The 13,721-nt window shown below is 56.0% G+C and overlaps 1 long non-coding RNA gene across 1 annotated transcript; it reads right to left on the bottom strand.

The window, feature by feature from the left end:
* Positions 1-243: 243 nt before the first annotated feature.
* Positions 244-13,571, bottom strand: LOC122238601. Its single transcript, XR_006217593.1, has 4 exons — positions 8,181-13,571; positions 2,627-2,834; positions 2,212-2,350; positions 244-965 (listed from the first exon to the last, which is right to left on the bottom strand). It is a non-coding gene; the product is annotated as an uncharacterized LOC122238601 (long non-coding RNA).
* Between the last annotated feature and the right edge of the window lie 150 nt (positions 13,572-13,721).

Below are 13,721 nucleotides of genomic sequence, written 5' to 3' on the forward strand. Positions count from 1 at the left end.
TCCCCCTGCTCCAGCCCAGAGGCCTTGCTGTGGCCCTGCAGCGTCTCCTCCTCCCTCCGGTTTCAGGGTCTAGGTACTCCCTGCTCGGTCTGCTTGCGATGCTTCGGTCCACGTATCCGTTCCTAGGTCATCTCTCAGGGGACCCAGTGGCAGAAGCAGGCAAGCCCCAGCAGGGCCCACAGCCTGGTGAAGGGACAGGTGGCTGGGGGAGGTGGGGCTGGGGGGCCAGTGCCAGGGGGCAGGCCCGGCCACAGAAGTCACTCCAACGACAGCCACACTGGGCCTCTGCAAATCGGTGCTGGCTGCTCGCCCAAAGGAGCCTTCACTGTGTGCCAGGGATGCAGACCTTGGCATCATTTGCCCCCTGTTGCCTCAGTCTTCATGTCTGTGAAGACACTGGGTCCCTGAGCCCTTCTGGCTCTGACATTCTGAGTCAAGACAAGCTGGGGTCTGGCCTAAGAAACAGGCATAGGGTGAGAGGGTCTGACTGGGGGAGAGTGGTTGGGCTCAGAGGGGGCGGGGTTGTTAAGAGGGCAGCATGAGTCCTCAGGGTGGGCAGGTGGGGTCAGGAACATACCCTGCTTTGCCTCACTAGTGTGTTTAAGCCGCTTGGGGTGTCTCTCGTCCTTTTTCCCAGTAGCCAGAGTGGCTTCAAGCCTAGGGAGCCTGGAATGTGCCCTGAGTAGACGCTAGGGGGCGCTGGTCTCCTTGTGAACTTGGCTGAATTTACACTCTGGGAAGGGGTAGATGGGGGAGGGGCATGTCCAAGCCCTGCTCTTTGGGGGTGGGGTGGGCCTGGGCTGACCAGCCAGGCTGGGGGGTGGGAGGCCAGCAGCCTTACCTTACCTTGTACCAGGGCCTGATGCCTGCAGGGACTCCTCACCGTGGTCCCCATGAGGGGCCTTGCCTCATCCCAGTTCCCTGGAGACACCAGCCTCAGGCCATCCTCAGTGGCGTGAAGGATCCTGAGGCTCAAGAGGGTTTAGACAGGGTGAGAGGAGATGGTGGGGGGGGGGGGGGTGAGGCTGCCACCCTGGCCAGCAGGTGTCTCCACCCACCTTGCTGCTGGGGTATTAATGTTGTCAGGCCGCTTTTCCATCCCCCTCGTACCACTGAGTGGCTGGACAGGGGCCTCCATGGGACCAGGCTGATGCAAGTCCCTTTTACATCTCTCCTCCCAAATTGGAAGTTTGCAAATCACCAACTGGGACTCACAAATCAAAAAGGGATTTCTGTTCTGTTCTTGGGGTGGAGCAGTATGGGAGACAAAATCCGGGTGCCCGATGTTGGCATTTCCAAGACATTTCAAGGGTTGTGGGGACAAGGGATGGGACATTGAGGACATGAGTCTCCTTGAAGAGGCAGCACCTTGCTAGCTGGAGTCTGGCTCCCAGCCTCGAGGGGGAGGCCCTCGTTGTTGGGACCACAGCCTTTACTCACTTTTTTTTTTTTTTTTTTTTTTTAGTGTTTATTTACTTTTGAGAGAAAGAGAGAGAGAGAGAGAGAGAGAGAGAGGCGTGAGCAGGGAAGGGGCAGAGAGAGAGGGGGACACAGAATCCAAAGCAGGCTCCATGCTCTGAGCTGTCAGCACAGAGCCCGACGTGGGGCTCAAACCCACAGACTGCGAGATCACAACCTGAGCTGAAGTCAGACGCCCAACCGACTGAGCCACCCAGGTGCCCCCACAGCCTTTACTCTCAAGGGGTGGAAGAGAGGGTGGCCCAGGATGGCCCCTCAGCACTGCAGACAAACTTCAGGGTGCAGACACCTCCTGGATAGAGAAGAGACGGAGCCCTGGCCCTGCTCTTCTCCCTTAGAGCCAGTAATGATGGCTGGGTGCCCGGGGCCCCCTGAGGCCAGCTGCCAACAGTTCTGGCATAGCAGGGGCTGCCCATGGGACCCACGGAGACTCCCTGCAGCCTTCTTGTTATAAGCGCTCTATCTGCCGGCCCTACCCTGGCCTTTGAGCATCTGGCTGGAGCCCCTCGATGTATAGAATTTTCCCCTCTGTCCAAGACAGTGTCTGATGGTCCAGCTACCTGACTCTTGCCTGGAAGGTACTGCTACCCAGCTTCCTACACGGAGCCTCCAAACACAGACGACTGTACCGTGTGGTGGGTACAGACCAGAGGCTCTGGGTTCAGACTGCCTGCATGTGAGCCCCCACACCTCTCCTTAGAGCTGAGGGTTTACGGGCCTCGGTTTCCTCACCTGCAAAATGACTAGATTAAGAGAACCAGCTTCCCAGGATCCTCCTAAGGACTCCAGGTAGTAACACAGGTAAGGCTCTTCGCGGAATGCCGCGAACAGCCAAGTGCCCAGTACATTTTCGATTTTATTTTTCGCAGGCCTGATAATGGGGAAGAAAAGAACAGAATCTGAAGTCAGGCAAGTCTGGGTTAAACTCCTGGTTCTGACACTTGCTGGCTGCGTGACTTTGGCCATGTCAGCTAACCTCAGTGTGCTCATTTGTAAAATGGTTTAAATAACTACCTCCCAACCTCCTTAGGTTCTTGTGGGAACTGCGGGGTCCGTCTCTGCAGCCTGGCTCATTATCAGTTAACTTTTCCTACTCTTCTTCCCTCCTGCCCCCAAATCCCCACCCAGAATCCGAACATAGCCTTACCTGGTCCTTTTACCACTGTGCCTTGACTCAAGTCGCTGTCTGGTCCCCGTGTCCCGCCACACCTGTTACTCTTGGGGCGGCACAAGTCAAGGCTGCCTCTACCCCGGAAGGCCAGTCTCCTGAGCTGTTTTGAAGTCAGATGGGCCAACAGGTGGGAAAGCTCTTTGCCGACCATAGGTTCTGTACACGTGAAGGGTTGAGGCGCTGCCTGCATGTGACACAAAGAACCGAGAACAGTCCCAACAGAGCCTTCTAGAAGCAGGACGTCCTTGGCCCACCACCTAGTTCCGAGCCAGCCTGGAGTCCACTCCCAGCCGGCACTCTTGCTTCTCCGTCCTAAATGCCATTTCCCCCCATCTAAATGCCATTTCCCCTGTCTGGGCCCGAGCCACTGCCTGCTGTCTGGGGCGGCTGGAAATTTCTCAAATGTCGCTTTGATTTATGGCTCTAGTTAATTCTCGAGGAGGCCCGTGAGATGCCCTGAGCTCTGAAGCCTCAATAGGATAAATCATTTAACAGGTGGTTAAATATTCTTTAAGGTCTGAGGAGCACAGGCAGGGTACAGATTGGGGGCCGAGGCTGGGGGAGACTGGGCAAATTTCTGAACAGAAAAAGGGAAAACTCTGCAGCCATTTCAGAACCATGGGACCAATCTGTCATAAGCTGTGGCTGGAGGCAGCACCCGTGAGCCCCTTTGTATCCACGGACCCAGGAGGCTAGGGACGCCCAGGCATCGGAAGGTGTGGGGATGGCAGCAGGCGGCAGGGGGCAGAAGCAGCTGTGTGCCCCAGCTGTGTGGTCTCTCTATTGGGAGGTGCCCATAGGACCCCAGAAGCCTTTGGTTGGGAGTGGGGACTCTGATACCACTGAACTGGGGCTGGACACGCAGGCAGCCTTATGACAGGGCTGGCTGGTCTAAAAGAGCAGGCAGTGCGGAGGCCTCGGGCATATTGGACAATGCACTCCCTGACTAATGGCATTCAGATATGAAATTACACTGGGCAAGCCAAACAAAACAGAGCTGGGCTGTCACTTTGAGACCCCAGAATTATGCAATCCCTCTATCACACATCTGCAGGGAGCTCATTGATGGTTTCAAGGCTCATTCTCATCCGTGGTAAGATTTAATCCTCACACAGGCTCCCCGGGCAGCAGGGCGAAGGATATTACCCTGGTGTACAAAAGGAGTGAACAGGCTCAGAGAGGCTGAAATCCTGCCTGAGGCGGCCCAGCTGGTGGCAGAGCCAAATGGAATCCAGGAGGATGCAGTTCGCCCAGAGGGAAGCAGCCTCGGGGGCGGGGGCATCAGGAGGGGAACCTAGAGATCACAGGCCCAAAGCACCCATTTTACAGATGAGGAGACTCAGGTCCTGAGAGGGGAAGGGATGGACTTAAGGGAAGGACAGTGGTGGAGATGGGGATGAAGTCTCGGGGAGAAGGCCGGAGGGTGGGTGTCTGCACCCCAACAAGTGTGCTCCCCTTGGGACCGTTTCCTGGAAATGAAGGTTGTCTTAGAGTCTTGGAAGGATGTGAAAATCAAAGAGGCCGTGGTCCAGGTGGGAGGGCAGCGGGAGTGGGAGACTCCCCCCAGGGACAGCCCCCCTCCTTCTCTGGTCCCCTGTGCTGTACCTCACGCTCACATCTCCCCCCCACCGGTCCAATGCAGCCCTGGGGTGAGGCATCGCTGTGTCCTGTGGGGGGACAAATTCATCTGGGGCTGGGGTTCAGCTCCACTGAGGCCTGGCCTGAAATCCTGCCTGAGCCTGACTGAGGGGGCCAGAGGGACCATCCCCAGAGAGGTCGGCCTGCTTCAGGGCCTCCAGGCTGGTGGGGGGAGGTGTTGGGGGCATTCCCAGGAGTGCCTCCCACCCCCCCCACCCCTGGCTTTCTGAGCAGGTGAGAAATGCACAGGAGCAGCTCGCAGGCAGGCAGGAGGCTGCCCTCCCCCACCCCACTCCTACCTACCTACAGCCCCACTTCCTACCAGAAAGCTAGGAGAAGGCCATGGTTGCTGCGGTGGATGAGTTGGCCGCTCCAGATAGGGAACCTCTGGAGCCTCTCAGGAGGCTCTGAGGGCTCAGGGGGGCAGTCGAGGAAGCTGAAGTTGTAGGACAGTCTTGTCTTTGGAAAAAGGCCAGTCCCCTCTTTCCTGTGCTCTGACCAAGCCCTCATGGTACCCTGGAACTGCCATAGACCTAAGTGCTGGGTGAGGAGGATCCCTAGGGTATCTGCCACCCACACCCTGCGGCTGTGTGTGTGTGTGTGACAGTCAGGGAAATGTCACACCACAGTGCCCATGCGCACGTCTCCAGCCCACAATGGCCGATGCTCCTGGGTTGACTGCTTGTAGCCTGGCTGGGAGTTTCTCATGCCTATGGTTATTCTCTTTCCCAGGCTATTGCCTCCTGTGGCAGGCAGAGGTCTTGGCCTCTGAGCCCCCCTGCAAACCTCCCTCCAAGCCCCTGGGTGACAGGGCACAGGGCTGGGTCCTGGCAGATGCCGCGCAGGTGAATATGCCCATGTCAGAGCAGGTCAGAGCACGCCACCCGGTCTGAGAGGGGAGGGGAGGGGCCAGGGTCCCCTAGTGAGCCGGGCCAAGTCGCATCCGGGTGTGGGGGTGAGAGGAAGAGGTCTTTCTGGGTGTGCAGTGAGAGGCAGCTCCTGGAGCGTCTGGGGACCCCCATCTTCTGAGCCGTCCCATCACTCTCTCTCTTACAACCATGGAGGACGAATGACTCACTCACAGGTGGCTCCAGCTTTATGAAGTATTCATCCTTCTCTGGCCTCCGGAGTAATTAACTCTCATACAGGCAGAGGAGCTTCATCAACAGCCCATTAGCACCCTGTCCCTAGTACTTCCATCAAAGCCGCCTGGGCGGGACTTCCTGGGAAAGAGCCCAGGGAGCCAGGGTGAGTGGAGTCTTGCTTCCAGCTCAGGGGTTCTCAGTCTGGAGCAAACTGTTGCCCGAGGATTTTGCAGAGAGCTACGGGGTTGCGGTTAGAAGCTTCGAAAGAGGAAGAGGTTGTGTTTAAGGAAGAGCTTCAGCCTCTGGGGCCCATGGGGACTTTAGATAACTTTCTTTTTGTAGCCAGGGGCACAGATTTTCCCAGAGTAGGGAAATCGCTGGCTGCACATCTCGTAGCTTGTGGGCTGTCGATAGGGGGGCTCCAGTCCAGTACTCTTTGCGTTAATTAGTCTTTCTTCCTACCTCCTGCTTTGCCTCAAGCCCAGCGATGTCTCCAGTGGGGTGCTGAGAGACAGCAGAGCCACCCCTCCAGGAAGGGATGGGTGCTAGGGGGACCTAGTTCACCCTGCCCCAGGCCGTCCTAGGTTTTAGACCCCAGGGTGTCTGAGAAGGGGGGCTAAAACCTAGGAGGTGAGGAGCCTGGGGTGCAGAGAGGCATAAAGCCCCTCCAGACCTGTGTCCACTCACTCAGTGTTTACCACTCACCTCCCACGTTCTGTAGGGGCACCATCCCCGTCCTCAGGAGTGCTGGAGATGGGGACTGGGTAGGCTGGGTGGCGAGAGGCCCAGAGCGTGAGTGGAGAGCGCACAGGGGCCTGCAGGAGCCAGAGGTCAGGGCCTGGGCTGAGGGTCCACACCGGCCTAGAGTTGTTGGCTATTTTGGGGGGGGGTCCCCCTCCCCAGCTGGAGCCAAAGAGATGGGGAATGGGGAAGGGAGAAAGCAGAGCCTTGAAAAGGAGTTCAGAGTATAGGGAGTAAATCCTCAAAATGATATCCAGACTCAGATTAGTGTCCTCTCCAGTCCCCCTAAGAGCACATTGCACCCCCTTTCCCCTGCTTTTGTCCGAAGCGTGCCCTCTAAAAAAGAGCCTCTGGATGGCTCTTTCCACTCTGTGAACACATGTACATCTAACCACACAGACCCCTCCTCTAGGGATCCTTTCTTGATGCCCCCCCCTTGCCTTTTCCCACTCCCAGTCCCCATCCCCCACTGGGGATTGGGCCAGATGTCCCTCCCGTGGGCTCCGCACACACTGCTTGCATTAGAATGGCTTCTGTGCCTTAGTCATGCAAGCAGTCCTCTTTCAGCATCCAGCACCTGCAGGCATAGATCAGGAGCGCCGAAATCAGCTGCTGAGCCAACGGGTGAGCCAACGGGTGGGCTGCAACGAGTGGTCCTCTCGCTGCCTGGTCCTCACACTGGTCTGCTGTGTGACCTTGCACAGATCACTTTGCCTCTCTGGGGTTGGAATGAGCTACTATTTTCCAAATGTTTTTGGAATGCATTTAACATCAGGACGCAACACATACAATATGAATATTTATAAAACCTAAAACTGAGACAAAATTTTGCTAACTGATGTATCTCTCTCTTTTTAAGTTTTTGGGTTTTTTTTTAATGTTTATTTATTTTTGAAGAAGAGAGAGACAGAGTGGGAGCCGGGAGGGGCAGAGAGAGAGGGAGACGCAGAATCCAAAGCAGGCTCCAGGCTCTGAGCTGTCAGCACAGATGCGGGGCTCGAACTCACAGGCTGTGAGATCATGACCTGAGCCGAAGACGGACGCCCAACCGATGGAGCCGCCCAGGCGCCCCCTGAAGTTTCTCTTACTACATGTGTTATGCTTTTATTTTGTGTTCTCTTTCCTTCCCCCCACTTGCCCCACCCCCACCCCTGCCAAAAGGCTGGTTCTCCCATTCCTGGATGGCAAGGTACAGTTGGAAAATACTGCCAAAGATGGTCCCAAGCTTCTCTGCTGCTCACTGCTCCTGCACGGCCTCCCCCAAAGACTTTTCTGGTGTTTCCAACAAAGACATGGATGCCGCCATCTGACACCCCCATATTTATGCCGCCGACCATCTTCTGTACTCCACCTCGTGCTGGCCCGAGACATCCAGCCCAGCCTGCGGGCTGGCACTGTGTGCGTCAGGATCAGGAATGAGGCTTGAGGAAGGCAGGGCCTGGTCCCTGGGGTAGATATCACCAGGCTGTGTCTGAACGCCTCAGGGCAGGACACAGGAACCTCGACAGGGGAGGCTCTCAGCGCAGGGTGGGGAATTCAACCCCAGCCCCAAGCCCCTTGCTTCTGCCTGGTTGGGCACCTGAAGACACCTCTGGAAAACTCCAGCAGAGGCACTTCCTGGAGATCTCCTCAGCCTCCCTATGCTCTGGTCTCACAGGGAACCCGGCATCCACCTTCTGGACCCCTCCAACAGGGAAAGGGGGTGCAATCAGAAATTACACTGCGGGGCACCTGAGTGGCTCAGTCAGTTGGGCGTCTGACTTCGGCTCAGGTCATGAGCTCTCAGTTCGTGAGTTCGAGCCCCAGGTCGGGCTCTGGGCTGGCAGCTCAGAGCCTGGAGCCTGCTTCAGATTCTGTGTCTCCCTCTCTCTCTCTCTCTGCCCCTCCCCTGTTCACATTCTGTCTGTCTCTCTCTCTCTCAAAAATAAATAAATTAATTAATTAATCAATTAATTAATTAATTTAAAAAAGAGAGAAAGAAATTACACTGGGACGACAGGAATAAACCAGGTGTCTGCACAAACCAGGATGAGTGTGACCCTATGGGGGCCCACAACACTCCTCACCTTCCCAGCTCGGAAGCAGGCACGTGGCTGACTCTTCTTTGAGCCTGAGGAGGTGTGTAGACGCTGCTCTTTAATCCGGGCCTCGCTGTGGCGGACACTGCCCTCTACTATGTAATCAACCCCCTGGCAGACCCCGGTGACCACTGTCCCCCTTCCTCGTTGCTGACCGGTCCCCAGAGTTGGCGGAGTTTTAAAGAGCCAGCCCCGCAGGTAACCAATGATTGGTGGAGGGGTGGCCATGTGACCCAGTCCTGGCCAATGAGATGAGAGGGGAAGCTTGCTGGGGCTCCGCGGAAGGGTTCTCCACACCCGGAAGCTGCCAGGGCAGAGCACCTGTGCCCCTTAATCGGCCTTTGGCTGCATGGGTGGTAGGGTGAGAGCCCAGAGCTGTAGTGATCATGGCTGACCCCGGGTGGGGGAGGACGGAGCAGGATGATGGAAGGAGCCTGGGTCTTGGTGACATGAATCCTGAGTTGGCTGAGTGACTTTAGGCCACTTAATATGAATTTGTTCTACAAAGGCAAGTGTGATAGACCCTGTGGGTGTCGCCTGCCCCAACATCCATTACTCACTCCTCCACTGAGAGCCCTCAGGCTTTTCTTTGAGGAACCAGCCTCTTTGCCTCTCTCAGCGTGTGGCTTCCTGTAGGAGTCCCCACTGCAGGCAAACACACACATACCATCTATCCTGATCCAGGTCTGGCCCAGCAGCACTTTCTTCTTCCTGGTCGCTATGATTGGTTCAGGGTGAGCATGTGACCAAGCAGGACCCGCGAAGCTCAGTTAAGGGGCTTCTGCTGGGACATGAGGGAAAGAGAAGCCCTGGGACTTCTAGGGTCTGAAGCTACTGGCAGCCATCGTGCCACTCTGGGAAGAACATGATGGGGAGAGAAAGTCTGAGCTGTGGTGGTGACAGATGGGTGTCCCACAGTCAGTCCTATCCTAGGATATCCCAGTACGGTCAGCCAGTAAATCTTTAACAACACGCTTGGTGGGGGTGGGGTTAGAGAGAGTCCTGACATGTCGTGTTAGCTGGTTCCCAAAGTGTAAATACTCCTACCTCGGCTGGCGGACCAGCTCCTGCACACCACTGGGTTTGAGCCACTCTGGCCAGGTTTTGTGTCACTTATGACCAGGATAATCTGACCTCCATACCCAGTCTCACTATTCTAGAAGGGAACGACTCCTCAGTTATGCTTTGGCTCCCATCAAGATTGTGTAGCTGTCTGGTGTCTCCATTCATTGTACCATGGAGGTAACTGGTTTCGTTGCGGTGGGCCCTGTTGCTTTTGGGTTCTGGGGGAGGCTGTGGACACCTCGAAGCCCCTCTACAGCCTGACCAGAGGCTCTGCCTCCCCCCAACCAACCCCCAGAAACTAGCTCCCCTTTGAGCTTGGGCTCTGACCAAAGGTAGGGAGGCAAGAACTGGCAGAAAGGATGCAGAGTCTGTATCTCAAGCAATTTTCCTGCCACAGGGGACAAAACCAGCACGTCCTTCCCTGGGCTGCGGAGAGGATTAAATGACATCAAGCATCAGAGTACTCAGGACCAACCTTCCCGTGCAGGGCACTGCATTCCTGCCGGCCGTTATGGTAACTGCTGCTGGTGTGCCTGCACACACAGTCCTAACCCCCTCCCCCCGCCCAAAAAAACCCTACCTTGCTCTTCCTGAAGCTTCTCCATCTCATTAAATGGCAGCTCCATCCTCCCAAGTCAGACCCCATCCCTGGAGCTGTACTTGCCTTCTCTCATCCACCCCACTCCCAGTCCATCACCGAGCTCCCAGACGCCACCTCAAGACGTCAGCCAGGACCGTCCGCTTCTCACCATCTCACTGCTTCCCCTCTGGTTCGGCTGTGCCTGGTCTCTCCTGGGGGAGTGCAATAGCCTGGCCTTGCTGCTGCTGCCCTAGCCCCACCCTCCACACAGCAGCCACAGTGATCTGGTTCAAGCCTAGGTCAGACCATTCCACCCCTCGGCTCTGACCCCCGTGGTAGCTCTTGTCTTCATTCAAAGTCCTCCTGAGGGACCACAGGGCCCTAAGAATCTGCTTCACCTCACCCCTCGTTGTTCCTCAGCCACACCAGCCACACTCTGCCCCTGGGCCTTTGAAAGTCTGCTCCTGTCTGGAACATTCTCCTCCCAGACTTCTCCATAGCTTGGTCCCTTCAGGTCACCTTCTAGGCAGGTGGCCCCTGCATCCCTGATCACGCCATCTCTGTCTCTGCTTCACCCTACTTTGCCCCCCCCCCCCCCAGCACTGCCCGCTATCCTTTCATCTCTGTGTTTGACAAATCATCTGCTCGGTGTGCACCTCCCCTCCACCCATCCCAGGGGGCAGGGCCACCAAGTCGCTCACCTGTAAGTGACATGTTCCTGGCTGCCTCGGAAGGGGCTGGCCGGGGACGCTGTTGTCTTCCTTGCTCTATTCCCAGCGCCCGAGTCAGAGCCCGGTACGGAGGGGGTGTGCGGCACACGCACATCTGACTGGCTGCATGGAACGCTTCGAATATGTTTCCGCGGTTGCTCCAAAGTGAGTTAATGTCCGGGGTGGGCTCCCCGTGTGCCAGATGCTGCCAGCGGTGTGGGGGGCTCCTGAGAAGTAGGAAAGAAAGCATGGCCCCCGCGAAGGAGCATCGCTCTGCCCAGTGTGTCTCACATACGTGAGCCGAGGATGGCCTGGCAGGTCATGTGCCAGAGGAGAGGTCCCTGTACCAGGGCTCATGGAGAATGCAGGGCCCTGTGGGCAAGGGAAGGAGGTGGGGGCTGATTGTACTCCTTGTACCTTCCCCAAATTCAGATACACCTCCTTATCCCTGTCTCTGCCTCCACTGTCCCTGTTCATGTCTTTATTATCTCCCCTCTAGAACGTTCCAGCATCCTCCCAGGCACCAGGCATATCCCTTTAAATCAATTAGTCTCTCAGTTGCTAGAGCCCTGTTTATGAAATGCAAAGCTTCTTTGGCATTTGGGTTTGTGTTTCTTGGTCCGAGAATGGAATCCCAGCTCCTTCCAAGTGTACAATGTCTTCTCTGACAGGCCCCTTCTTACATCACTGGCTTCCCCTGGCTTGCTCCCTCGGAAACGCTTATAGCTTCCTACAGTCATGGTGATGTTAGACTTCTCTGTACTTTGCCACCTCCCTTTTTTAGCTGGGTCCTACTTGTCTTTTTAATTTATTTTTTCCTCTACTCGTCTTTTAAAGCTCAGCCAAAGTGGTCATCTGCGTGGGGGGTGGGAAAATAGTGACTGAAAAGGGGCATGAAGGAACTTTCTGGGGTGATGAAAATGTTCCATATCCTGACTGGGGCAGTGGTTACATACATATGTACACATGTCAAAATTCATCCAATGGTTTGCTTAGGATGGGTGTATTTTATCATGTACAAATTATACCCCAATAAAGTAAATTTAAACAAAAGCTCAGCCCGGTGCCATTACCTCCAGGAAGTCCTCCCACATGCCTAGGCTGGGCCTGTGCCTCCTGGTCGGCTCTGGGAGGACCCTGGACCACCTCTGCCTCATCACTCACCACCCTGGACTATAAATATCGGACTGTGGTCATCTCCTGTGGTCTTCAGCCCATTCCCCGGGGGCCACTAGCCCTTAGCGTGGTGCCGGGCACGTCATAGGCACATTGGTATGGATGTCCGGGGGACGGGGGAGCGCGCACCGCTTGAGCTCACCCCCTTTCTCTTGGGCTATGGGTGACTGGAGTATCTGCAGTCAGACAAATCTGGGTCTGCCGGCCACTAGCTGTGTGACCTCAGGCAACTCAAGGGAGGTGCTAATGATGGAACTCACCTGACAAACAGGTGTGACGCTTGCCGCTTGCCGGGTGACCGTGACTGAAGGCTCCACTGAAAAGCTATCCTCCTCTTGGGGCCAGGCCCTGTTCTAAAGGCTTTCCTTGCACTCAGTAATGTGAGCCTCACCCAGCATTTGTCATCCCCATTATATGGGTGAGGAAATTGAGGCACAGGGTAGATAACAACCTCGCCCAGGCCTGCGTCGGTGGGGGAGGCGGTCTGACTCCAGCTGGTGCACGTGGCCGCCCCACCGGATCTGATGAAGGCCAGCTGCTGTTTGTATTACGTTGCCACTCCTCCCTCCCCCGCTCCCCTGGTGCTCCTTGTCTTTATCCGTGTCCCAGAACCATCTCCAGTCTTTAAGGTCATGGTCACAGTTAACGGGAAGCTTGCAAAGGCAAGATTTTCTCATTCCCCACGGAGTTGCTGGATGGAAAACAGGCTGGGCCCCGTCACCAGGCAAACGCCCGTGTTGTGTTGACAGGAGCCAGGCGGATTAACTACGCAGACGGCTCAGCTCAATTCACAGACGTTTAGCCAACACCCGTGATGTGCCAGGCAGTAGGCTGGCACCAGGGTGCAGGGGAGAGCTAGGAAGATGGAAGAGGGTGTGCCCCGGCTGCGAGAGGCGGAGGAGTATTTAAGAGGCCCAGGTGAGAGAGCAGGCCCCACCCCACACCCCAGCGGCCAAGTTTCTTGGTTTAACCCCCATCAGGCCTAGGCTTTGGAGGTGATGTTTGACCTTCTTTGTGGCCACCCAGACCCTAAGAAGTTGGGAGCGGTCCTATTCCAGAAGCCCCCATCTCCCACTAAGGAATCCCAACACTTGCTTTCCCAGACTCCCTTGCAGCAGGGGTACAGGCCTGTACCCACATTCTACCCACATGGGTAGAGTGACCCACATTCTACCAAGCAGCAGAGAGGACAAGAGAGCAAACTGTGGCGGAGAGGGTGGCTGCAGGTGTGTCTGATCCCAGGGCCCACGGTGACAGAAGTTTTCGTGTCGTATCTTCAGTGACAGTGGGCAAGATGGTGCGCCTGGTCTGCTGGGACAGCAGCCGGGTCCCTGGAATCCACTTCTACGGTGGGATTTTGGACGCTATGCTATTCCTTGGTGGACAGCTGCGAAACTTGCTGTCTGGCCCTCCCAGTGACTCTGACTCACCGCACGCCCCATGACAAGTTGCTTTCCGCTTAAACTACTTAGAGATATCTGTGGGTGGTAACTAAGAAGCTGGGCTGATGCATTCAGTCCCTATGGCTCTCATCACCCGACCACCTTACACAGAACCGCTGCTCAAAGCACATGGGGAGCTGGAGATCGCCATGGCCCCAGGACTGATGAGGGAGGAAGAGACGGTAGAAGGAATGTGTGGGCACGGCGGGTTGGCTCATTCAACATCCATTCCTACACTGTGCTGTGCTTTCCCGTCTGCACTGGGAGGCTGGGAAGCTACAGGCTACATTTCCCAGATGCCTTTGGGTTCCAGATATGATCAGGATCCTGCCATCCGATGCACTCCCATGAGACTTTGATTTGGAACTACAGTGTTTTTTTTTTTTCTTAATGTTTATTTATTTATTTTTGAGAGAGCAAGTGAGCACAAGCAGGGGAGGGGCAGAGAGAGAGAGAGAGACGCAGAATGTGAAGCAGGCTCTAGGCCCCGAGCTGTCTGCACACAGCCTGACGAGGGACTTGAACCCACGAACCAGGAGATCTTGACCTCAGTTGA

The sequence above is a fragment of the Panthera tigris genome, chromosome B2 (assembly GCF_018350195.1).
Source record: "Panthera tigris isolate Pti1 chromosome B2, P.tigris_Pti1_mat1.1, whole genome shotgun sequence".
NCBI lineage: Eukaryota > Metazoa > Chordata > Mammalia > Carnivora > Felidae > Panthera > Panthera tigris.